General features: G+C 41.8%; 1 long non-coding RNA gene across 1 annotated transcript in view; it reads right to left on the minus strand.

The window, feature by feature from the left end:
- Positions 1 to 22,391, minus strand: part of LOC115801204 (uncharacterized) — a 35,402-nt gene extending 13,011 nt beyond the window's left edge. The window contains exon 1 of the long non-coding RNA XR_004021723.1: positions 22,330 to 22,391. This is a non-coding gene — a long non-coding RNA (uncharacterized LOC115801204). The remainder of the gene's footprint in view (positions 1 to 22,329) is intronic.
- Positions 22,392 to 27,922: the final 5,531 nt, after the last annotated feature.

Consider the following 27,922-nt stretch of genomic DNA (forward strand, 5'->3'; position numbering starts at 1 on the left):
ACCAAGTGTGACCCAACGTCGGATAAACTGATGAAAATGGATTTGTGAATATGATGCAAAATGTCCAATTTTGCTCTGTCCTGCAAAGGTAGAGAATCATTAAATCGACTCCAATCACTTCTCTGCTGGACCAACACCTACCACCACTAAAATTTACACATAAATCCACCACACACACGCACACAGATGGATGCATCGGGCCAACTCAAGGCTCGAGTTAAGAAGATGGGGGTCAATCCAGTGACCTTCTGATTGGTAGACAGCCCACTCTGCCACCTGAGTCACACCCCCTCTGAGAGCAAATCAGATGAAGAACTACAAAGTATTACACGGACCAAAACGGTGTTGAGTTGGTTATAAGTCGGTAGATCACGGACAGACAGTGGCTGAACCTGGATGTCATCATCAGTGAAGTCCCGCCTTAAAGCTGTGAGCTGAGAAACTGAGGGACAGTGCACGCTCACACAGTAGTGACTAGATAATTTCATGGTGGCTCACCCTAAATCTGTTTGATCCTCCGTCCTGACTGCAGTTTCCTCAGTGAACTTCATCTTTTACTCAGTAAGACTTGAAACCAGCAGCTGAGACCACAGACTCATCAGTGAAGCATTAACTGAGCTCAGAGATCAGGTGAGCAGGACGCTCAGTTTTCTCACAGACTTCAGTACAGTTAGACTTCTTTTTACAACCAGAGTGTCGCCCCCTACTGGTCACTAGGATGACTGCAGGGTTAAGGCGCTTCAGCATCGGCTTCACTTTTTAGACCTTGGATTTTTTTAAGCCTTAATATGTTTAAAGTGTTTAACTATTTTTATACAGATTGTAACACAATTACAGGGCTATGTTTAAATCTCTCAGTCTGCCTCAAGTATTTCACATACTGATCCCCACAGTCTCAGCCAACAGACACACAGAGCTACAAAGAAATTCATTCACTTTTCACCTTTTTTTTTTGTCTGGTTTAATTCAGCTTTCACCCTCAAAGCAGCGGCTCTGCCCTAAGATCTCCTCATCTCTGCACAGGTGTCACAGCCCTGTCTGGGAAGAACACAGCAACCTGATAATCTTCTTCTGCCCACGTTCTGAACCTTGTCAGATGTTCTGCCACAAGAGCCACTGCTAAAAGAACAGAGAACAGATAAAAACTGAGTCACAGTGTGACAGGCTGCGGGCAACCTCGCCAACAGCTCCTCCTTTTAATGATGGTTTAGCAGCAGAAACATCTTCAGCAGGTCCTTGCCGTGATGCCGGAAGTCCGACTCGTCACTAGAAGCACAAGTTAATTAGGCAAATGTCATGTGTTCCTCTCCTCCTGCAGACAACAGCCTGGCCCGACCACTGCGAAATAATACTGTTAACCAACCAAAAATGACTGACCTCATTAATTCCTCCAGACGTCTCCTGTCACCGGCTCCAGCTTCACTTTTTACTTTTGTGCCTAATAAGGTTCAGAGGTAAAAGCAGAGAAAAACATCCAGGAACCTGTGTGACGGAGCTTCATCGAACAAAGCCGTTTCCTGCGTCTACTTTCAGCCCGTCATGACTCACTCTCTGCCCATGTGACATTCACACTGTCTGTGGACTGTAATTACACAACGATAATGTGCAACCAGTTTAACCAACCTACAGTCTGTCCAGTCACAGAAAGGCAGATAACCTGTGACTCCAGTGCTCAGGGGCCGTCTGCAAAGTGCAACACTGAAAGTGTTTTTGGTCCAAACAGTGGAGCTCCTCCCAAAGTGTGTGTGGTTCATCACTGTAAGGTCAAATGTTCTAATCAAGTGGTCAGACATTAAATTGGTACAGTTTACTGCAACTATCATGATACTGATGCTCAAAGTTAGAGAGAGAAATATTCATGCTGAACAAAGGAGTGGGTGGAAAACTTTCATGTGGATCTCTCCTGCACCTACGAAGGGCTGTTCTAGCTTCGCTGAATTAAAAAGCTGTGATTAAAAAAAATTCATTTAAAAGCATCAAATTATACTGAGACCTACAAATATCCATGAGAAGGATGAAGATAAAGCTCCATCAAATACAAAGATGTACAAATTACAAAATAATAAACCCTGGCAGCAGATTCTGAGGTCAGAGGGCAACTTTTCTTCAATTTGCTTGATTTCATGTGGAATGGCCCTAATGTTAAGCTTCAGGAACTGTTCAACTAATTGATGCATTTTGGTTCTTTGCAGTTAGCTTGTTTATTACGTCGGCTAAGCAGGTGTTGGAGACCTCAGTCAGTCTCTGAGGTCTTCGAGGTCAACCTCATGGTTTAGTTCGTGAAAAAGCCTCAGAACTTAAAAACTATGATTCTTAGAGTCTTAGAGGGTGCTGTGCATTGTCAATATATAGAAAGTACCATATAAAGATTTAGAATGTCATGTCATATTTGACCTCTGACCTTTCCTTCAAGGTCAATAGATTGATCTGAAGGTCAAAGTGATACTAATGCTTTCTAGAGCCGTTTAAAACTGTGTCTTACTGTTGTCCCAGTATTTGTACTGATCCTGGATCTGCTAACCCAGCATGGTGGTTTTGAGCCTTGGCTCCTGTTTATGGTTGTTGTTTATTGTGGTTTTAAAAATTGGGGTTTTGTTTAAAGAGCTTCTTCCATGTTTTCTGGGTTTTGCTGTGTTCTGGGTTATGTTCCTAGTTTTAGTGTATCTGTATCCTCAGGCCTCCTTAGTTTCGGAGTTTTGTTCCTGGTTGTTCTGGTTTGTTTCGTTGGTTCTGGTTTGTGTGCGTCCTGTGTCAAGTCTGCATTCTTGTCTCTTACTGTCTGCATTTTGCCTTCGTCCCGTGTTGTGTCGTTGTTGGTCTCATCCCGGTGTGTATCTTTGTGTTCATGTTCATGCTCAAGTCAAGTTAGGTTCCAGTGTGTTTGGTGTTGTTGTGCTGGCTCCTGTCCAGCTTTATTAATGTGTTGTGCTCAAACTAATAAAGCTAAAGACCAAGTTTAGTCCCCACCTCTGGAGTCCTGCTTTGGTCCTCTGCTTGCCTGCCACAGAGGTTACATGACAGCATATAGGGAATGATATATGGGGATTCTAAGTATCACATTACTTTAGACCTCTGACCTTCAAGGTCAAATACGGTCAAACTTTGATAAAATGTCTTTTATCTTTAAAATAATGCCCATCATGGATGGAGAGATCCTCCCACCATTAATGAGAATATAAAATAAACGTAGAAGTCGGGAAAACGTTACATTTCATAACAGAAACCCTTCAGCAAACATCTTATTACCTTCACAAAACTATTTTGCCCTAATTTGGAGGCCTTCCCCTAAACCTTTATCTAAATACTTTAACCTTAAAAATAGAGATGTTGGCGCCTGGGTGGCTTAGTGGTGAAGCCAGTGACCACATACATATGCTGCATTGCGGCGCGGGTTCGAGTCCCAGCCCGTTGCCAATTTTCCCGCGTGTCTTCCCCTGTATCTTTCCCCCATTTCCTGTCTCTCTCCACTGCCCATAAAAGCCGCTGTGGCCAAAATTAAAAAAAAAAAAAAAAAATAGAGATGTTGGTATATTTCCAATATTAACAATACTCATTAGATCAAAACTATTTTAAGAATGCTGTCAGAGATATTCCGTGATTATATTTAACATTTCTACAAATAAGTTTTGGTAACCATCCCAGAACAGACACATTTCCATGGAAACAAATCAGAGAAAGTACTGCATTCTGTACAAGGTTGTATACTGCATGATGTCTTTCTGTTTATGTAATCTATAACAATAAGACCAATATAATGCATACTTACAATGTATTTATATCATATTATACTCATGTGTGTACAGGGATATTACTACATAATGCACCCATACTACATAATCTGCTGAGCAGTAGGTATGGCTTTAATATTGCTCAATGATGAGTCATAGTCTGTACTATTTATAACCATGAGTCATCCCTGACCAACATGTTAGACAATGCTGAGCCAATCAGAAGCTGGCATCACAGGCTAATCAATCAGGCTGCAGCCCAGAACTGATGTTCCCATAAACAGACTGGATCTTTACCTGGAAGGTTCTCACTATCAGAGGGCTGATAGATATGGGGAATCCCCACTTTCTCCATTTCACTCAATAATGGTCAAGTAGGTATAGCCAATCATAGAGCACTATATGATCACATGAGAAAGAGGCTGCATATCATTAGCATATATTATCATAGCATTAGCAGCCTGAAATCCTCCATGTTGTTTATGCTCCACTTCAGATAAATACAGCCAAAGAGTACAAAGGTACCAAACATCCAGGAATATGAATATCAGGATGCACATCTATGAGGAATAAAGAACACATATCAACACCCTCTTAAAATAACAGCATAAGTCATTTCTTAATATTATTATTTTGTGTTTTCTGAAAACCTGAAAAATGACTCCGGCCATTATTTTAAGAGGGTGACTCATTGTGGTTTTGGATTCTGTAGAGCAGAAAGCTCAAACCTCACTGACGGATGGACAGACTGCTTTATACTGCGCAGGAGGATCATAACTGCCTTCAGATTCTACTCTGTGTTTATACTGGCAACATTTAGGAAATTAAATTCAATTTTATTCACATAGCACCAAATCACAACATCAGTCATGGCACTTTATAATGTTAGGTAAATACCCTACAATGATACTGGGATATGGGGATGCATTCAAATATATCACATTTGACCTCTGACCTCACTTTTATATTTCACATCTGCCTTTCCTTCAAGTTGACTTGTCAAGAGAAAGAATGAGCTGCATAGTCAGTTAGAAATATACTTTAGTGTAATATTATATAAGAAGCTCAATTTATTCATGTCCAGTTATTTACACATCAGTACCTATTATGGTGCAGATTTACTAATTTATTGATAAGAACAGTAGATCCTGTGAAGGTAACAGGACCTGCAGAAATCACTGCTTATTTTCTGTGGGTTCGTCCCTTCAAATCAGGCTGACTTCCCTCAAACAGAAGAGATAACTACTGAGCACTGGACTATCCGATTCTTGTATCCCCCCCACTGTATTAGGAGCTTTGAGATAATCTAATATTAAGCAGACCGTTTAACTGGCTGGACAATCACAGAGATGATTCGAGCACCTGTTTTCACACCGTAAGGTTGATCATGGATGCAGGCTGCAGCAGAAATCTGAGCAGTCTGCTGATCGAGGGCTTAAGGAATCACTGAGGTGTGTAAAACTCACGTTGCATAGCATCTGCTCTCACTGTGCAGCGCAGAGCTCATAAAGTGGATCTTGTGTCTGGCTCCCCAGTGAAAAGGGCGCTGCCGTGTAAATGAGTAATGTAATTCAATCTGGACGACGCAGCAGCTTTTATGTTTGGAAGCGAACAGCGACCACATCTGCAGGGTCCATCTCCGTGTAGCCTCATTTGTTTGTCATTGCTGCTTGGCTTTCATCTGCAGGTTTGGAGCAAGTGTTTCTGCCGGGCTCAGCCTCCACAGCACAGCACTCACTCAGTCTCTCCTCCAGATGCTGTCCCGATCCAGGGACCTCCCCTTCCGGCATGGTCTGTCCCCTTTGAACTCATCCTGGGACAACAGACACAATGACCTGTGTTTGATTAGGTCCTTTCTTCTGAGTCAGGGTTTCATCAGTAGACTCTAGAAATCTAATATAAGACACTAACTGCTTAACAGGATCCTGACTATTTCATATGTGTGCTTTAATTTGGTCGGATCTTCTGCTAAAGTAAATGTTTAGAACCATCTAAGGTACACCTGCTCTCAATGCAAATATGTAATCCGCCAATCACAAAGCATTTAGGCATGTACACATGGTGACCTGCTGATAAGAAGAGGATCAGAATGGAGAACAAAGGTGATTTAAGTGACTCTGAATGCAGCATGTTGTTGGTGTCAAACAGGCTCAATTGAGAATTTCAGAAACTGCTGATGTGCTTGGATTTTCTCCACACAGTCGCCTCTGAGGTTTACAGAAAATCAACCAAGAATCCATATCCAGTGAGCGGCCGCTCTCTGGGAGAAGAGGCCTTGTTGATGTCAGAGGAGAATGGGCAGACTGCTGTGAGCTGATAGGAAGGTAACAGTCACACTTGTGCATTCAGAGATGCTCTTCTGAACACCTTGGTTGTAACAACACATCAAACCTTGAAGCAGATGGGCTGCAGCAGCAGAAGACCACACCGGGTGCCCCTCTGTCAGCTAAGAACAGGAAACTGAGGCTGCAGTTCACACAGACTCACCAACACTGGACAACAGAAGACTGGAAAAATGTCACCTGATGAGTCTCAATTTCTGCTGCTACATTCAGATGGTGAGGACAGAATTTGGAGTAAATAACATGAAAACATAGATCCATCCTGCCTGGTATCAGAGGTTCAGGCTGCTGGAGCTGTTTTCTTGGCAAACCCCTCAGAACCAACTGAGCATCGTTTAAACTCCACAGCCTCCCCGAGTATTGTTGCTGACCATGTCCATCCCTTTATGTCCAGTGTTCCCATTTCCTGACAGTCCATACCATAAAGCTCAGCTCATCTAAAACTGGTTTGAGTTCACTGCACTCAGACGGCCTCCACAGTCACAGATCTCAGTCCAACAGAGCACCTTTGGGATGTGGTGGAACTGAAGATTCAAATCATGGATGCGGCCGACACATCTGCAGCAGCTGTGATGCTGTCATGTCAACGTGGACCGACATCTCTGAGAAACGTTTCAAGCACTGTGTTGAATCTGTACCATAAAAAAATAAGGCAGTTCTGAAGGCAAAAGGGGGTCCCACCCAACGCTAGCAAGGTGTAGCGAAAGTGTCGTCTGATGAGTATTTTTAAGTTCACCAACTTAACACCCTGAATGGATAATACAAGCTGGTTGAACTCCAGAGCTATCATTATTATTTCTGACCCTCAGAGGTTTACCCTGAGCTACCTTAGACTGTAATTTCCACTCCACAGAAAACAAGGAAAATGATATTAGTGTGCACAGCCTCCCTGTCAGTGGGTTAAAAGGAGGGAAAATGTTCACGGACAAAATCAACTAAATGCACTGGGAGAGGAGCAGGGAACAGGGCAGCTGCTCATTTGGAAGTTTTCTAAGAGTCACAAATGCTGTAAGAATGAAATAAGAATAAACCAAATGCCATGCAGACAATTTTCTCCCAGGAGGAGTCCAACGGCCCTCTGAGACTGAGTGAAAAATGCTTTTAGAAAAGGGAAAGCTGGGAAATATTAGATTCTCTCATGCTGGCAGGAAACCTTCCACTCTGAAAATCAACCCACAGTCACGACCCTGCAGTCCAGTTAGCTCAGTATCCACAGCTACAGCAGCCAGTGTTTGAACACATGATTGAGAACAATGTTTACTTGATTTGGATTTTTGTAAACGGGAGGATTATTGATGGAGGTAGATGCTAATCTCTGACATCACAGTTTTTTCATGAAACCACAGATCAATCCACTTGCTGAGCTGATTGATCTACACCCTGAATACTTTAAAAGTTTCATCAGGTCTGCAATAAAAACTCAAATATCTGCTGAATTCAAGGACGTCTCAACGGTTTCATAAGGACAGTCAGACCGTTTGTGAGGAAACTTCAGCTTCATATCACCTGAAACCAGACAGCTTCACTTGAACAGCAGCTGCTCTGCCCATCAGGTACCCTCAACATGAACTTTCACTGAGTTTAACTCTCATCCTCCATCTTCCCTGTGCTAATGTATTTATATTAGCCCATTGGCTCTGCAGCTAGCCACCAGGTAGAACATCATTATATATCAACTAGCCCGACTTCACTGACCCTCGAAACAACGAAAGCAACTCTCTATATGTCAAGGGGGCAAAGTTATGATCACAAAATGTGTTTTATACTCTTTACACTGAGTTTAGCCAATAATTTGTATTCTGATGCATTTCTACACTGTTCTGATATTTATTAGACATTAATTTGTAAATATATTTGAAACTGGGGAGTAGGAATAAAGTGTTTTAAAGTGTTCGAGCTGCATAATGAGAAATGATTAAACATACTAAGAAAACATAACTCTGGGTTTCTTAGTTCTCACTTTAGCTAGCTGCCATGTTGGCCGTTACTGCAGAAAACGATTCCTCCGTGAATCACTCCTGATGTTGACTATAATTTTATCCTGATGGTCAAATTCCTCTTTGGTCGGACCAGCTTCATTAGGTAAACCTGGCTTTTTTTTTTATTGCTGGCCAACATTAGCCTACCTGCTAACATGGACAAATTAGCATTCAGCTGGTAACTGTAGCTCGCTCCCTGACGTCGTCCTTATCTAAAAACTGTGAAGCCACTTCAGTGTTAGTTCAGGGTCCATTTCTAAGCTAGCATTAGCTGCGAGTGAGCACAGATGTCAAATCTTTTGGCACTTCACATGGAAACCAGTCCAGAGACTGTTAGAGGCAAACATGACAGCTGAGGAAAGATGTAACATATTTTAAGTTACATCTAGTCAGTAGAAATAAAAAGTGTCTAATAAATGAAAAACAGAAGTATTTCGTAGAAAAGTTACTAAACAAAACAGAAGGGCCACCTGAACCCTCTGAGGTCCACGTCATCATAGTTGACGTTCTTATCCTATGGAAACTATATTTGTTGCCAAAATGAAAGAGAATAGTAGTAATAACAGTAATAAAATGTTCTGATTGTCTAGGTTTAGAGTTTGGGTTAGGGTTGGAGTTCTCACCTATGACGACTTAAGCAGCTCAACTTCATTTAATTTTAATGTCACTTTCATTTAGTCGAAGCACTCCATGTGACACAGAGCGTTTCATAATGCCTGCAGACAGAAGTGCCACAGTGGAAAACAGGATGGATAAATAGGAGCTTCATATTTCCTGGAGCTGTTGCGTAGAAACATGATGAGGTCTGACAGGTTCGTGCAGACAGAGTTACTATAGTAACAGACGAAAGCCGGTGATTACATTGTCTAAAGGGAAGATTATTCAGTGATGGGGATAAATGTGGTAACTTTTAAATTAGGAGGTAAGCATTCAGGCCAATCAGCTTCATTAAAGAACAGCCTGGTCTGATGTGCACGCACTTCCTGTTGTATCATAGTGAACATATACTCTGCCCAATCTTAAGACGATATTCTTACATCTGCTCACACAAAGGTGCATGTTTCCACTCCAGCCCTGAGACCCCTTCAAGCAATTTATTGCAACATCCTGTGTTTCATTACTGGTGACAGATTTATGACCCTGGGCTGTACCTTCTACCAAATTTCAAGATACTTTCTTCATAATAGAAAGTTACTCTATCAGCTCAGTTTCCTGTTTAAGTTCTCTCTTCAAAGGCCTCCCCTGCTGTCCGGCACAACTTCTAAACCTTTGCTGCACTGTGAAGTACAAAAGCAGCTCATTTCAGACGTCCATCACTCTCCCACAGCTCTTGGAAGTGCTGCTCTGAGGCATTCGTGGCCTGTTTTCAAGCAGATTACAATTAGAGGTCCTGGCACCATGACGGCAGTTATTTCCATATCACTTTTACTGTTATGATTGAAGTCTAATTTATTTCTTATGAGTCTAAGTTTAGCACTTCATAAGGGGTCTCCTACAAAAATGGTTCATTTGAACTCCGAGGGACTGGCTGTTCAAAATGAATTACAAATGAAGAGTTTATTTTTCATGTTCTGCTATAATGTGTTAGTCATTTACCATACATAAAATGAACCTTGTTACTGTTTCATTATTAGCTCATGTTGAAAGGAAATAACCCAATAAATGTTTGTTTTCTAAATATGCTTTCTGAGACTGATGAAAGTGGCCTGTTTTACATTTTTCTCATGCAACGTAATAGTTACTTAATTTGTATAATTAGGTTGCATGAGAAAAATGCACAAGTGACTCATAGCATGAGCCAAATAAGTCCATAAGCCCTGGAAAATATAAACATTCACTGTCTGAGGCAACGAGAAAACCAATGAAGCAAAAACAGTTTAAAAAACTGAATAATCAAGAAGCTGGAGACTGTAGTTTGGACCCAGTGTTGAATAATAGGTAGTAATGCATTTATTCAGCTGTGTGTGTGTGTGGTGTGTGCGTATGTTTATAATACCTTGTGGGGACAATTTTCCTGACATATACTACGTTGTGGGGACCAATTGCTCCTTGTGGGGACTGGAACCTTGTCCCCACAAGGGGAAACCCTGTTTTTGGGTCAGGGGTCAGAGTTAGGGCTAAGGTATGAATTGAGTTTAGGTTAGGGTTAGGGTTAGGTATGTGATGGTTAGGGTTAGGAAAAGGGTAAAGGTAAGGTTTAGGCTGTAGAAATGAATGGAAGTCAATGGAAATTCCCCACAAAGATAGCAAAACACACTGTGTGGTGTGTGTGTGTGTGTGTGTGTGTGTGTGTGTGTGTGTGTGTGTGTGTGTGTGTGTGTGTGTGTTTTTCCAAAACATTTTTGTCAGTGAATTTCATTTTTTGTTTTTAAAGATAACATCTTAGACGTTGTTTCCTGTTTTAGTCACATGCTTTTAACTTTAATCTACTAATTAAAGATCAAAAGTTAATTTTGCCAATTTTTAAAATTTAACAGCTATTCAGAGTTAAGCAGAAAGAGGGGAGAAATGTGACTGGTATATTTGTTTTGCAAAACCTTTTAATTCATGAAAATTAAACTCCAGAGATTTAGAGTTGACAGTTTTTTTAGGTCACGGATGGATCTGTAGTGTTAGCGTAGCATGTTATTATAGCGGGAGGAAACCCTGCTCAGACGCAGGTACTGCCCAGTTTCAAATCGGACAGGGCTCAGGACCACTGAGCTGCCTGGCTGCCAATTTAAGCTAATTTAAATTAGGGATGGCACGATACCACTTTTTAATGTCCGATACTGATATTTTACATTGGATATCTGCCAATACCGATACAAATCCAATCTTTTTCAAAAACAACTGTTTTTAAATGCCTGGATGAATTTTACATAAATCAACAGCTCTCACACAACAATCGCTCTATCACCTGAAGCCTGTTGCTCCTATGTGTGAAGGTGATGTATTGGCTTATGGCATGTTGCAAATTTCATTAGGGCTGGAATTATCAATTATTTTAGTAATCAAGTTTTCTATTGATTATTTCATCGATTACTCGAGTAACAGGATAAGAAATACTTTTTTCACATTAACAGTTCATCTGCATATTTTAACTTCCGTACTGCAGTTTTTCTCTGTGTGAAACAAACAGGATGGATGCAGCAGCTACAAAGTTCTCTTTCCTTCACTTGATGATCAGGTGGTTGATGAAGGACCTCCAGCTGCTATGGGGGGGGGGGGGGGGGGGCAGGGAAGCTATTTTGGAGGCTAGAAAAACATTTCCTTTCACTCCAGCTGAGCTCACCATCTCTGTAACGGTTCCGCCTCTTTGTGCTTGTGCAGACAGACCAGGTAAAACAGCTGACTGCTGCTGTTGTGTTATCAGTGTTTATGTTGAAAAACTGGGGGCTGTGTGAGCATAATGTTGTAATACTTTGTATTCACAAGCATTCTCCTAAATACGTTTCTACTGCAGGTCTATATTTAGTCACTAATCAGTGAGTAAAATATAAAAATATTTTGATGGAGAAGGGGTCCTTCCAGTACCAAAGGATTGCTAGTGCTAATGGCGCCGCTTGCTAGCGAACTGCGGTTATAGCGATCCATTCTGGGAGCTGAAGTAGAGAAAAATAACAGCTGAAATTCTCAGCACAGTGAGCACAACACAGACACGTACAGAGCGGTGGAGGCGTGGAAAAACATGTTAGCGATGATCCACTTAGTGTTAAAGGGAATCTGTTGCAGAGATGGAGAACTTTTTAGGATCTGAGGGGTTTTTTCTAACTCCTGATACACACTCTATTCCAGTAGTGACGGTAATGCAGCTCTAAGCTGGTTTGCCAACTGCCGTTAAACCCACAATAAGAAGATGATGATGGCGACCTGTAATGCAGCTAATGTGGTGAAATGATATTTAATGGATCGGATTGCATTTTTTAAATTTCTTCCTGATATCCAATCCAGTAATTTAGGCCAGGATCGGACCGATACCGATACTGAATATCGGATCAGCGCATCCTTACTTTAAATATATATGAATATACAAATTTGCATTAGTCCAGTGGTTCTCAAAACTTCGCCAGAAGAAATCTTTTCATGCCCCATGCAAAGTGAGGGTGGTTTCCCTCAGTAGCAAAGCGCGGAACAAAGATTTTGGTTTTGGTTAGCGCTTTGGCTAGTCGCTGTGCTAATGTACCTGCTAATGTTTCCTTGTTCCGCTGTAAGAATTTATACAATGTTCAACATTTGTTCTGCGTGACGTTTCTCTCAGGTTGTTCAGGCCCCACACTGTCATGACCCTGTGCCAACCCTCACTGTATTGGTCTAACCATAGCTTTGGTAGCTAGCAGTAGGTAGCACATCATTATCTGCCAACTAGCCCTCCAAACATTGCTAATATTTATTTTCCCGTCTACGTTTAAATCCAAAGTTACAGCAGAGCTGCAAGTATTAGCTTTTAATAAATACTTCTACTGATGGAAACTAGGTAGCTACACAGCTATGTTAGACCATCAGTGCATCTATCTGTCAGGTCTCTGAGAAAAAACAGTTACTGGAAACACCCGAGCCATTAATGTAATTCAATTTCCACTTATTTGTGTTAGTTTTCATCATATTCTATAAAAATCATAGGCTATAACTTTGTTGTGATTATTAAATCTCCACCTTGGGTGCAGCGTAGGCAGTACAAGAGAAGCACATGCTAAAGCTGCAGACCTGTCATTGTCCTCAAGTGACTGTTTAGAGTAACAGAACAATTAAAATGTGGGAAATTAACTCAACATGTGGGACAGGAGCCATGGGAAAAAAATGCTGCACAGTCCTACATAAAGAGCTGGTCACAGCACCGTCACATGGCAGGAAGAAGACACCCGAACGTGGACCGAACTTCAACCAAGAGAAGATCTGAGGTCATCCATCTACAGCGTGAGGTTAGTCATTGATATGCTGCTGCATGGTTTGGATTTCTTTCTATGAAAAAGTCCTGATCCTAAGCTTAATGTCCACACTGAAATCTCAGTGTTCTCATGCTGTGAGGTATATGAGCTTTTAAAAACTCAGTCTACAGAAATGCTGCACATGAATAGTGCTGATAAAAAGCTGGAGAAGCCTGAGTTTGTACACCATCACTTAACAACTGGATTCATTTTGAGCATGACATCTTCAAAGCAGGAGCCTGAGATAAAAGCCTGGAATAAGAGGTTAATGCGGCTTTAAAAGTTAAAGATATATACAGCTGAATCCTCATGTAACCTCTCCTTTAACAGACCTGTCCCCACTTTACACAAAAAACTTGGTATGAAATGTCTTTGTTGAAAGAAAAATAGTATGCACAAATAACATACTTACTTTCCCCACTGCTTTTCAAAATAATAGCATGCTACCATCCAGTCCAGCTGTTCCCAGCAGGTAAAACCTTCTCTACCAGCCTGGACGTCTCCAGGCCCAGCGACAACCCAGTGATTACATTTGTGGTAAATTGCTACGATGCTGCCCACAGTAACTCTACAGTTTCCTTTCTTAAAAGAATAAACGTTAAATCTGTGTCTGAACAGCACAAAAAGATCGAAACTCTCTCTGTATTATTTCCATCACCTCATCAAGTTTTGCTTGGAAGAGATGGCTGGCATATAGGAAAACTCATAAACTACATTAGAAAATTAATGATGGATAAACAACATCTTCTCCCCCTCTCTCTGTAGCTCTCTGCTGGCCAAGACCACAGCAAGCAACCCTTTCATCCACCAAACGAGCCCATAATTAGATCTATTAAGCCTGAGCCGAAATAACTCTGAGGTGGAGAAAAATCCCATCAGAGCTGTCGACCACCCATCCCGGCTCAACTCCGCACTACAGCATAAACCTCACAGCCTCATTCAGGGACTCGTCAGGTTCTACGGGTCATCCTTACGTTCTTCACCTCCACACAGATTTGGTAAAACAGAATCGTACAAACTGTTTTTACCTGAGCTGTAAAAGCTCGATGTGATTTCAGGTATTCCCGAAAAACACGGCGACCTCCGCCAATGCTTCCCCCGTGAGTTAAACAGTGTGTCTCAGATCTTATATTTGCACACAGTGTATATACACTGAAAATTATGACTACATGAAGTATACAAGTACCCCATCGGTCGGTGGACCGTGGAAGACTGGACGCTTCGCACCATCGACGTCCTCCATCTGTCAAAACTCTGAGCTTCCAGTTAACCACAGATTTTCCAGCAGATTCATACACTTGGATTTTAATCTCTGGGAACTGCTTTTTGGTCATTTTCCTGTCTCCTCACTCAAATCTCACTCACTCCTACATTCTTTTATTTCTAGATATGTTTGCATGTTTTTATAGATATATATTTATTACTATAGCCAAGAGGAATTTCCCCTAAGGGACAATAAAGTAACTTTACTCGATTTAAGCTCAGAATTTCTCAAACTACAAGAAAATATTATCCTACATTAATGTTTTGCTGAACAGAAACTGAGATTTAAACTGATGTGAAGCTGCTGCTGCTTGAATCAGGAGACAAAAGTACCTCCAGCGGTGTTTGTGTGGGAAACGGTGAGTGTTCAACAGCAGCCGAGGCCAAATGTTTGTGACTGAGACCAAATCCAAGAAGTGGCACAAGTCGCCTCGGGCTGGGCTCCATACAGCCTTTAAAAATAATACTTCTTTCCTTCTGCAGCATGTTGACAGGTGGCAATGACAGGAAAAATAAATACATGAATACAATAAAATATACTGTAGATGTTTGCACTGGCTAGCCAACAATAACTGGATTTCATTTCTCTGTAAAGTAAAAGGCACAACACGGGGATGCTGAGATATTTCCACTCTTATTGTTGGGCTGTTTGCTGGCTCGGCCTCACTTGGCTGGATGTGTAAATACAGACAGACGGAGCAGAGGCAGAGTCAGAGGACTGTCCTCATGGAAGCCTTAAACAAATTGCTCATTTCTCAGCTCAAAGATGCTGTTACACCAAGTTTAAATATTTACAGGACATCTGGATCGCTCCCCCTTAGCTTCCTGTTTCCTGTGGACATCAACATCAACAAGAAGCTCATTTTACTTTTACAGAATCTGAAGGGCACATCAAAAAAAGACTAATTAGCAACCTAAGATGGCAGGCCTGATTTACATCTCATAGCTGTACCTGCTGGAGCCCTGGGTAATTCTGAGGACACAACTCATTTAAGACACGTGTGGTTTGGTCACATTCCCAAAATGGAGTTTAATGTAGCTGCTGGATGTGGTTAGGATGCAGGGAAAATGCACATGCAGCACAGCGAACACAGACTGTGTAAAACCAGGAACAGCTTCTGTGCATTAAAGCGAGACTCTGGAATATTGTTCCCCTAAAATAAAAGTTGAGTTTAAAGGGAATCAAACCGAAAAACCAACTGACATCAATGCTGAAATGAAGACTCAAGTGCCAAAAGCTGCAGCTGTTTTAATATTACAAATGCTACAAAATCTCACCTGTTAAAACGGGCTTAAAGTATATCATATTAGGGGCGTGGCCTATTTGACTGACAGGTGGATGAGGCCTGTACCTACTAGTTATAAAGACATAAATATCTGCAGCATCGCTTAAAAAAGTCAAAAGTTTGATTCACCTAAAATGTAATTTCATAGTTATGTAAGTTTAGCGTTAACATCATGCTAACAAATCGCACTCTTAGATTGACCTTCACAGACTTTCAGCACCAAAAAGCTGCCCCCCCCACCCAAAAAAAAAAATCAAATTTCCCAGTTGGAGCCAAATTCTGACTTACTGTCACAAATATTTTGAATGAAGCAGCTCCTTATTACTGTAATTCAGATATGATATAAATGAGAAATGTTTTATTACATCTCTACATTTTTTGTAGCTCTCAGACCATCCAAAGGTCCTTGGTAAGAATTCAGAAAAATGTGAGAATCTGGAAGTTTGGGCAAATAAAAAATTCCGACACTCCAAGTTCCCTTCAGTCGATGAGAAGATGGCTGCTCAGTAGTGAAGCTTTGCTCCCAGAAGGACTTTGGTGTTACTGCCCAACTGTTACAAGGACATCGTAGATGCTGATATACTTTCGTCTTCCACCACTGCAATAAAAAGTCTTTGTTTTTTCAGAAATGTTTATCATTTGTGCCGGATCGCTGCTATCCTGAAGAATTGCAGAGGCTCAGATAAGGGTTCTTGGAGGTTTCCTTTCTTCTTTGAAGGGGTGAGATTGGTATCTGATGGTTTTAAGCTGCGATCGGGCTGCTGGACATCAGTCAGGCTGGAAATCAGTTGTTTGTTTTCAATCTGTATTCGGCTCGGCGAGCCTTGCCGGCAGGAGCTGTTCTATCTGCTGGCTAAATCTCCATCGAACAGCAGCATGCTGGATTCAGGCTTTTTACTATGCTATTACCATGCTTCAGAACAGCCTGACTGAAAATGTTCCTTTCCAGAGGTCAAAAACTAACTTTGCTGTCCACCCTGTCCTGTGATATCTCACTGCTGTCCCACAGCTTAGGTATAAATTGGCAGCAATTGCAGGAGTGCTGCAGATGAAGCGTTCTCCACTGCGTCTCTGACAGCAGCGGCTTCACAGACCTGAGCAACAACAGGACGCCTCCGTCCACAGCACTGAATCCGCTGCAGTGTGACTGCAGTCCTGATTTTCTTTTACTATCAGGGACACATTCATTCAAGCAGAAGATACTGCGACATAAGCAGATCCATCCACTGCTGCAGGGCTGAGTTCAGAGGGTGGTTGTGTTTAACAGGGAGGCTCTACGAGCTGTGAATGAAGACTCCCAGGAGCAGGTCTAAACTCTGCAGTCTTACCTGATTTTAATTTGACTGATCTCTCTTCAAGGTCATCTTCATGGACACGTGAAGACAGCTTCCAGCTCTTATTTTTAGATCTCTCTCTGGAAGTCCCACTCAGGCCACGCCCACTGCCCCATCGTTAGGGCAGCCTAAAAAATACTTTGTTCACTGTAAATGTTCCTTCTTCCTCATAAACGTATCAGTTTTATTCACTGAGCTGCTGGAATGGCTGCTGTGTTGCTGTGAGCCCTCGAGTAGCTTTAATGCTTCTTTATTCAAAGTCTGTTGACTGGAACATAACATTTAAGTTTTAATGCCACCTTATTTCAGCAGTACTGCAAACAGCAGCAGAAGGCAGACCGACACATGCAGCACACCCAGAGCAGCCCACCGGCACACACGGGTAATAAAATCATTTTCTGTATTTGCAGACGTGTTGTGGGCTGTGTTCTGTTGTATTATTAACTAAATAACAGGCTGTTATTGCTGAAGGAACCGGCTGAGCATACTGTACTGTTCATTCACACACTGAGGGTGAGTTCATGCGGTGCAGGATTTCTGGCTTTCTCGCTGCCTGTTCTTAAAGAAGGAAACCACAGAGGCTGCGAGTGAGCCAGGGGCATTTCATGCACACATACAGGACAACAACAAACTCTTAATACGCGTGCAACTTTATACTCCAACAACAGCCTCACAAAGTTCAGTACAGGAACTGCTTTGTCTGCAAACTTCATACGAAACAAAAATCTGTTGGCGCTCCTTCACATTATGGCACTGAAACTATGAAGATCACTGATGTGCTGTTTTATATCAAGACTGTAAAAAGCAGGTTTTTAACATTTTTGACCAAAGAAAAATCCATGTGCTAACACAGCATTCATCAACGTTACGAACAGGAGAAAATAATGAACATCTTTTACCACATGTGGCTTCTGCTGGGAGCAAATTATGAACATTTGCTACTTTAAATCTGCATTTTCATGACAGTTACACCATGTTTCATGCATTTATGAGATACACAACTATGAAAACTAAAATTATTTCCTTTAAATTATTCTTATTGCAAACTGTACAGAACAATTGAGGAAGGAAACAAAAAAAATCTCATCACTAAAGTTCTGCAGCAACTTTGAGTCCCACTAACGTTAGACATAGAGCAGCATAGAGCATCACAGAGCAGCGTGGAACGATCCCAGGCAAGTATTTGCACTTGTGTTTGGGTTTCACACCAACTTACTTTACACACAAATGAGCTGCTATAAAAGTATAAGTGGGATTAAACTGTTTACAGAACGCCTTCAGTGCTGTCGTCTGTTAAAGCCTCCAACCGGTTAATTTGCAGATGGTTTTCTTTATGACACTCTTTAGTTAAAGCCTGCAGGCCTCTGAGATACCAGTTGTATTTATTGAATGCTTTAAAATGCAGAGAACGCTCCTTGGCAGCCAATCTGTTAGCGATTGTAACTCTCTTTGCTTTGAATTTGTGATGCATTGATTGTTTTTATGGCTGCAGTGTGAAGGATGCAGTGACATGAAGCATATTTCTTGACTTTTTGAAGCTTTTAATTGCTTCTTTTTGAGCTTTCACTGGAGGCCAAGGTGGAACATGCGACTTGATGCTTTCCTGTAATTCATGCAGCATTATTTTTTTTGAATCTGTGCTCTGTAACTTTCACTCTCCCCTCAGGCTGCCTGTCAAACATCGTTCACACAAACTTCAGACCACAGAGTGAGCGCTCCAGACCCTGAACTGACAAAGGGAGGCCTGTGTTTGCCTTATTTAAAATAACTCTGCAATCTAAAGAATTAGACTGATTTTTTCATTTCACTTTAATCATTTTAATAAAAGAGAGTGCCACGGAGGGGGGCATTCTGGGAGAGGTGGCAGGTCAGGTCTAATAACCATGTTTTGTTTGTACAATCTCCCATTCACTTAATCTCTTTACATATTTCAGTGCAGCCCGGACAGAGAGCGAGGTTATTACATGAATGAAAAACACCAGTAAATGAAACACATTTAAAATAATGAAAAGTTTGGAGTAATGACATTGAGCGCCACCGAGGCGCCTGGAATATCACCGCTTCAGCATGGCGGGGAATTTCAGGCTGAACTGTGAAACTGTCCATAAACCATAAACAGATCGCCTCTCTAAACACGGGGCCGCTTTCCCGCCCCGCGCTCGCCAGCACTCCCTGGAAACTGTGATGTTTGTGGCTGGAAATTCAGAGGCCGCCGTGTATCGCTTCCAGCACCGCAACCTGAGGCGTGATTAGTGTGTGATTGGGACTTCTGGGTGACCCCGATCCTCAACTCTGATACGCCCATCCATCCAGACTGGCAACCGCCGGACAACTGGAACTAAACCGTTCCAACACATCCAAGGCACTGTATCACTTTTCCTCATTTAAAGACAACAATTCAGCACGCAAGGACAAATAAAGAAGAGGCCCGGGGTGTTACGAGACATAATAATCTACTGGTGTAAAATCAGGGTGATGACATATCAGCCCTGTTTTCAGGTCCAAGCATCTTCTTGACGTTCTGCAGTTCTTTCCCAGCAAACATTTTGGCTTTGAACCATCAGCGGGCCATAGGTTTCACCACATCGAGTCTTGGTTGAAAAACTAGTTCAAAAACGAATGATGTCGGACACAACAAGCCCCGCCCCCAGCAGACAAAGAGGTCTTGTTGACCATAATTTTCCAAGGTTTAAGAAGCTGAAGTAAAATTATTTCCATTTTATGATCATTTTAATGTTTTGTAAAAGCTTTATCTCACATCATGAGAATATATGAGTGATCATATATTCACGTATCCAGATCATATCCCGATCAAATGTTACATGTCCAGGGACTATACTGAGATGCTTCTCACTGCAACAAGTATGATGTTTTTTTCAGCTGAGATGAGGTCAGAAATATGTGTTAAATGGAGTTTCCATGTTAAATTCAAGTAGCCTGAAAATCCTGAATCAGGATCCAGATGGTGTTCGGTTTGGCACCAATACTCAGCCCTCCACCGCTGAGTACTGAATATCAGATGAATCCAATAGGTTTTTAGGGAGATATGAATTCTTGAAATTTTGCCCTTTGTTGAAGATATTTTTTTTTTATTTATTTATTTTTTACCTTGACCCAATTATGGCAGAAATTCAATCCAGTAATCTCGGGGTCGCCGGCCATCCTTCATGTTAATTTGCTATGAATCTCACTGGTAGTTTTGCCATAATATTCTTAACAAACATACCCTGTTCCCCCATCTGTGGGTGGGGTCACAAATGTTTTGCTGATGGTGAAAATGCAAGTTCACCATCTGCTGGATATTTTTTTTAATGCCCTTGTTAGAAAGTTTAAATTCAATTCAATGACATTTATATGGCACTAAATCACAACAGTCACCTCAAGGCATTAAAAACTCAGAAAGAAACAATCAAAACGACCCCCTGTGAGCAGCACTTGGTGACAGTGGGAAGGAAAAACTCCCTTTAACAGGAAGAAACCTCCATCAGAACCAGGCTCAGGGAGGGGGGGTCATCTGCCGCGATGAAGTTTGTGCTTAAGAATTACTTAATGTCACTCTTTCATCAGTTTGGATGAAGTTAAACAAAAAGTATTATTACTGAGAAGACTGACGTTCTGTTGGCTGAAGTTTGGACCGTTTTTGGCATCTTCTTCCTGTCACATGACGGTGTTTCTCTCAGCCCATTGGAAACCTTCAACAAGAACTTTTACTTTAACTCTCATGCTCCATTTCTCTGTGCTAATGTGTTCACATTAGCTCGCTGTAGCTAGCCACCATACGTCAGCTAGCCCGACTTTCCGAACCTTCCAAATGTTATTTTTAGTTTTCCATCTTCGTTTACGTTCAAAGTTCAAGCAGCGCGGTATGTTTGAGATTTTTAGAAAAAACCAGAACATGGTGTATCATCATTGGATAGAAACTAGCCGGCTAACTTCCTGTTAACTTCTAACTTGGCTAACCCTCATAAATCCTCTTTTTTTATGGATGCTGGACATTAAACTTTATTGTAACAGCTGGGAGAACAGCCACACATCATTGTATTGGAGTGGGATGATTTTGGACCCTTTTTAACTCTCTGTAGTGCCTCAGAGTTTGGTGGATTTGGACCTGAAGTCAGGCTCAATAAACTGATTCAAATGTTGTGAATCTGTTTTTTTTTAAGTGTATTTATTTTTCTGTGAACAATCAAATGACAGTTGTTCAGTTTTGACAACATAAAAAATAGACGAAGGATTGAAGAAGCAGCTCCACGTGTTCAGATCACATCCATCACCTCATGTCCAGAGTAAAGTAGGATAAAAGAGTCCCTCTGTTATATACGTCCCTTCATACTCAGGGAGGGGAATAAATAAATAACCCGTCTCTTTCTGTCTGTGTGAATTCTTTCACTGCAGGTAGACTTTTATACATAATGCTGATGTCATCTGACATTAGCTGTGGCTGGGGTTTTTAAACACACTTACTGAGACATTTTTAATTAGATTAGAATTTTATTCTAATTCACTGAGTGACTTCACCCCACAGAGTCATTTATTCTATTCAGATTTTTACAAAACAGTTTGCTTTGGAGCTGCTTTATTGTGCTTTTATATTTAATTTGATAATAATTTTCTTTTTAATCATTTTTAACCTCCAGTGCTTTTTGTCTTGTCATTTTCTATTTTATTGGCTGTTTTTGTTTGGAAAAAGCAGGAATTTTATCATAATTAACACTTAAACTAAAACAATAAAATAAAGTATGACAAATAATAGCTTAATATTAAAAGTAAAAAGGAGTTTAAAAATATAAATAAACTACGATAAAATATGTTTTATTATACATATCTTATAGCAGCTGAAAATCCTCCGTACTGACTTTATTATTATTATAATATTAATGTTATTATTGTTGTTTATTTATCTCAGATTTGTTCCTGGAAGCAAACAATCTAAAGTTCATCCTCATGTCTTTTGATCAGATTCTGTTTCTGAGGTGAATTAATTCAAAATCTCACTTTTTAATGAGCATAAAAACCTTTAAAAGGTTTGGGGGGGAAACGTGGAAATATGAGCATCTATAATTCAATGAGCCTGATGAAGCTCGTGTAACATAACTGAAAGCTAAATGCACCCTGGGGTGAGATTGCTTTGCCAGCTCTGTTATGATTATCACGCAGAAGTGGCAACACAGACGTTTTGTGCTCCCATTGAATTCATTCAATTACCGCCACAATTACTCTGCAAATTACATTACTGTTGCTGATAAAATCAATATGCTGCTTAATGGGCTGGATCGAGTACAGGCTGCTGATTCCACGTGTTTGTTTATTAGATGTGTGATTATTAAATCTGACTGGATAATGCTCGTGAGCGTCGGTGTGTTAAAGAAGGCAAAGTTCAGCAGCCCTCTGTAAATGTGTGAGGCTGCACGGTGAACGCCTCTCGTGCACGTTCAGCAGGATAAAACGTGCTCGTGTCAGACGACTTTGGGTCCACCACAAAATACGCACCTTGTAATTTATTGATTCAGCAGCTCCATTTGTTCCACGCTGCGGCCCACGGGCCGAGGATGACAGGAAGCGGCGATAAATAACCTGCACGCTCAAACAGGAAGTGGCCCGAGGTTTCACTTCTATTTCTAAAAGAGATTCTGCTGTAAGTTTAGATAAAATCTGTATTTTAGAAATTTCACACATGCTTCAGAATTCAGTCCCCACCTCCGAGGACCATTTCATATCCATATTTATATGGATTATGCATGCGGGTTTGAAACACATACCGGATTAAGTGTCTGCTTACTGCGGCTTCGGTCACTCTTCATATTGAATAAAACACAAGTTAATTCAGAAAGGAGGATCTCTCTGAGGTCTGCTTGCAGCGAGGTTTCCCCGTCAGGTCCGACCCAGGGTTTAAAACAGGAAGATGGTGATCAGGTGACCTCAGGGCGGCTGCGTGCGTCCTTTATACCGTAAAGGATCTTTCTGTAAGTACAAATAACGAGATCTGGCTGACTTAATAATGTGAAATAAGAGTCCAGCAGCTTTTAAGAGCCTTCATGGTCGGTCAGGTAAACAGTTATGTTGTCGCTGATAACAAACAAACCAAAGTGAGATGAGGGTTCTTTAATGATATTCTGGCACAAATGGCCGCCTTCATGAATCTCCAGGTTCTCTGCTTCAGTTTGATGCCCCTCCCATGTGACCTTGAGATTAACCAACTTCAATTAAATCTCATGAATCTTTTTTTTTTTTCAGATTCCTGGACTTTGATTAAAACACCTGGGAGACACTGATCACCTCCTTGGAGCTGAGAGACTCTGGAGTGTTTCAAAGGCTCAGCGGTGCCTCATAACGAAGGGTCGGGATCACAGAGCGGCTCAGTATCCAGGTTCAGCTTGTGGCCATCTTTTTTTGGCGCAGGATGCCACGTTCCTCTCTTTACTCCGCTCTAAAGGGGAACATCCAGCTGCTGTCTCACTGTCTTCCTCTGCTCCATCAAACGAGCTGGACGTTGACGGTAAACTCGCTCGGGAGCGCGGTACGGATCACGGGGCGCGAGTACAACCTCCAGAAATGATAAACCTCTGGAGTCAGGCTGGATCGGGATCCAGGAATTTTTCCAAGGATTCTTTAAGATGACAAAATTGGACATTTCATGTTGCATTTTCACAAATTCATTCAATTTAATTGTTTGGATGAGAATTTATTTAGTTTGATTTAAATCTTATTACATTTAGTCAGTTTGAATTGTTCCCACTCTGATCGTATTTACAGGCTGCTATAAATGTTTATTTCTTTGATGTTTTTGGCTTTGAAAAAATTTAAATGAGTGCTACGATTAATCGTTCTAATTTCCTATTTCATTTTTGTAATTGTGGTCAGACCTTTGGCCCCCGGTGGACCCTGAAACCAGCCAGTTACCCAGGCCCACAACCACAGCATGTAAGTGCATTATATGCTGTCATTTCTCTGCTACACCATGTATTAGAAATAGCATCCATCTAGCACTGGAGTCTTTTCATTCGTCTTATTTTGGGGGTGTTTAGCTGATGTTCTGAAGCTCTGTGTGTCTACTTGCAATTTATTTTTCATCTATTATTTAATGTGACTCACTGTAGAGTGAGCACTTCAGTAGAAAAAGCTCCAGTTTCCTCATTAACGGCACTAAAAGCAACCAGCAGTAAAAGTAATAAGCGCAGCTGCAAATAGACACAGCAAAAACTTTCCACTGAAACCAGAATAATCACGCATGCAAAAACGTGCCGTGTAAGCAAATGAAACCGGAGACCTGGGCTGGAATATTATTATAACCGAGCAGTTTGGACCGAGGTAGGCTGCAGCTCGCACTGCCTCGAGCCCTGCAGCAGCCAGGAGGTGCAGGGCAATAACAAAGGCTGCCACTTTGAAATGAAAAGTGGAAAAATGCTGCTCCATTATTGAATTCTTCTCACAGCTCCACTTTCATTCAGGCTTTATTTCCTTTAAGTTGTGTACTGGAGAAAGCTCCCATTCGGCCTCACTTGGGATTCATTTGGTGCTGCATCCAAACCATCAACACACCCTTTTTGTACCTCGGAGCGTGCACGGCACAGAATCTGCTCTGTTAATGCTACATACTCATCTTTTTATCTGTCGCCTCTGGTTCCTGCACCATTCCAGTCATGCTCGATCTCAGCACAGACTGGAGCTCAGCGTCGGTCACAGCGGGTCCTCCCCCTAACTGGAAGACAGAAACTTCATCTTCCAATATTTAAGATAAGGAATCTTTATTGATTCCACAAATGGGAAGTTCCTTTGTCACAGCAGGTAACACACATGCAGTAAGTGTATATATTCATAACTAAAATATTCTGGGAGGTCACTGTCAAGTTCAAATAATAATAATATAGGAAAGGGTTAAAAACAATAATAACAGTAGCAGCAGCAATAACAGTGATAAATGAATATAATTAATTCAATTCAATTCACTTTGGCGCCAAATCACAACAAACAGTCGCCTCAAGGCACTTTGTATTGTGGGTAAAGACCCTACAATAATACAGAGAAAACCCAACAGTCAAAACGACCCCCTATGAGCAGCACTTGGTGACAGTGGGAAGGAAAAACTCCCTTTAACAGGAAGAAACCTCCAGCAGAACCAGGCTAGTTTGTCAATAAAAACTAATAATAACAATACTGAGTAATATGTAACAAGTGAAATGAAAAAATATTTCTAAATGAACAAATCAAAACTGAATTTTAATCCACACTAAAAGTGAATGATGAGCTGACTGTTACTGTTTGGGGTAAATGTGGCATCGCTCTTATACTGTAAGAAACGGTAAAAAAACAGAGCCACTGGGTTCAAACTGCAGTCAAAAGTCTTGCCTTTAACACACAGTCATTCGTGTTGTGAAGGGCAGCTTTTATTACAGGGATCCTCAAATCCAGGCCTCGAGCTCCGGTGTCCTGCAGGTTTTAGATGTGTCTCTGCTTCAACACACCTGAGTCAAATACAGAAGTCATTAGCAGGACTCTGGAGAACCTGACTGCGTACTGAGGGGGTAATTCAGCCATTTGACTCAGGTGTGTTGGATCAGGGACACATCTAAAACCTGCAGGACACTGGACCTCGAGGCCTGGAGTTGAGGATCCCTGAGTTTAATGCAGTTTGGTGTAGGAGCAGCGAGCCCCACCTTTCTCACCTCTCAGCTGGACTGCTGTAACTGTACAGTCAGGCTGGTTAATTCAACTCGTTCTCAGATGGAAATGCTTCAAAATGCAGCTGCTCGACAAAAAGACAACAAATGCTCCCGTTTTAGTCCAGTAGCGAGACAAACCTGTGAAACACGGATTTTTCTTGTCATATTATTTTTTTTTAAAAGATGTGGAAGAGAATTTCACTGATTTATTAACTGCATATTTTGCTCAGGGTCACTGAGGTCATCCTTGGTCCTCTCAGTTCCCCCAACTCACCTGAAATGTGACCAGGTGTTCTCTCTGATTGGATTCTGCAAACATCAGCCTTTAACCCAAAGACTCGCTTTGACTGGCCTACAGTCAGGTCTGCATGTTCTTCATACCCCAGTTTGTCCTCTATGAATAGTTCCTTTATGCTTTCAGTTGTTTTTTACTCATTTTTAATTGATGCTCTTGAATAACTTCACCCTGGGGTTTTCAGTTATTTTATTCTTAACATATTGATGTTGTTACTGTTTGTTTATGTGGATTTTTGTGTTAGTGTGTGTGTTTGCTTTGGTTTGCCTCCTGCTGTTTTAAATGTGCTGTATAAGTAACATTGACTTGACATTGATTGTGATTTTGTTTTTTAGTTCTGTGATGGAAGCTGCAGACATCACTGTAACATCTGATGGGGGGGGGGGGGGGGGGGGGGGGGGGGGGGGGCTCTCAGTGCGGTGAAATGCGTTTACGTGCACGGCGCTGTGGATGCATTTCCCCCTGCTTCAGGTTCAACATCCACACTCACTAATCATTGGTTTTTGTGCACGCCCAGGACCGTGCAGCTCGGACATATAGTGCTCACAGGTCACCACAAAGTCGCATCACTTCCACTCCGGCACCTGCAGATCAGTGAGGTCACTGTGCACTGGTTGGACGTGCTGTGTCACATGACTGCCTTCCTGCTGTCTTAGCCCCACCTTCTTCCTTCTTCACCCCCCCTCCCTTTTTAAGCACCCACCCCTCCCATCACTGTTATTGAGTGGAAATGAGCTGATGGGTGAGGAGTGACAGCATGTGACCCAAAACTCTCCTCTTTGATGTGGAGCTATTCCACCGGTGTGGGCTTCTTCCCCCCACTGGTGGAATTTTGAAGGAATTCCCTGGTATGGGGGGGACGGAGGGCACAGAGATGCTGGTGCAGCCCAACAGAAGCACTTTAAGATTCAGTGATGGGACTAATGTGGCAGTACCGATCAGTCAGTGCAATAAACACAACTGCCCGTTATTGTGAAGGTCCGCCTGGTTCTGCCAAAACTCAGACCCACTGGGGTGTGGAAAATGCCGCCCTGGGCTGGGGTGTCCTGTGGTCGTTGGCTCGAGGGCACCGGCAGATCCATTGGGTTCTGTGGGGTTGACTGATTCATTTCAAATCCAGAGACTTTAGGGGGTTGATTGTATTGACTGATGATCAATGACCAATTTTCTTCAGCCTTAGCCAAGAGCTGTTGTTCCCTGTTTAACTCAGGCCCCCCCCACTTTACATTAGTAATGATGATCTCACCTGTTGCAGCTTCAAGCTGCTGAATTTAATGGTCTCTGGTCGCCAGAGCGCTGATAGTCTCTTCCTGTGTGGATGCCTCTTTAGCCCAGTTTTTTAGGGGCTCGTGGTGTCGCCTCTGGTATCTTCATTTACAAATTCAGATGAATCTCAAAGATAGAGTCTTAAGTCTTTGGCCTTCCAAACAGATTACCAAAGCCCGCCCAGACATAATTAGACTAACGTGAGTCAGAGAGCTTCAGAGGACCCCTGCCCACAGGTTCTTAATATTCATAGTCAGACACCTGCTTTCAGAGGTAAATGACAGATCGATGTCTGGAAGCTCAGAAATCTTGAAAAGCACATTTTCTTTTATACAGCAGACATTAAAAACTGAGAAATTCCCCCCAGAGTTCACCTTGGCCTTGTATTTCAGAAAAGCAGAAAGTGAAATTTAAAGTATGCTCTAAGAAATGCTCACAGTTTCTGCTTTGTGGCCTTCACCATCAGAAATATGCTAAATATCATTAAAGCAGAACTGCATGCACACAGTATGCATGAACCTCAGCAAAGAAACTGTCACTGCGCTTATGCATGTTTACATTTACAGCCCTGTGTCTGTATCTATTTACCACTCAGCACTTTTTTCTATTTAATGTAATCTCATTAACCAGTCACACCATAACGCCTCCTTTAATGACTGCTGAAATGGACTGAATCATAATGGGAAGTGGGATTTACTGCTCACTCCCCTCATATTTTTAAATGAGATCAAAATATTAGGAATACATGACGTTGGAAACAGAGTCAAACATGAGGCTGGTGCTCCTGAGATGCTCCATCACAGGCACAGCCTGGTATCCACTCGTTAAGTGATGAAGGACGAGGCGCCCGTCTTTTAACGTG

The sequence above is a fragment of the Archocentrus centrarchus genome, chromosome 21 (assembly GCF_007364275.1).
Source record: "Archocentrus centrarchus isolate MPI-CPG fArcCen1 chromosome 21, fArcCen1, whole genome shotgun sequence".
Classification (NCBI taxonomy): Eukaryota; Metazoa; Chordata; class Actinopteri; order Cichliformes; family Cichlidae; genus Archocentrus; species Archocentrus centrarchus.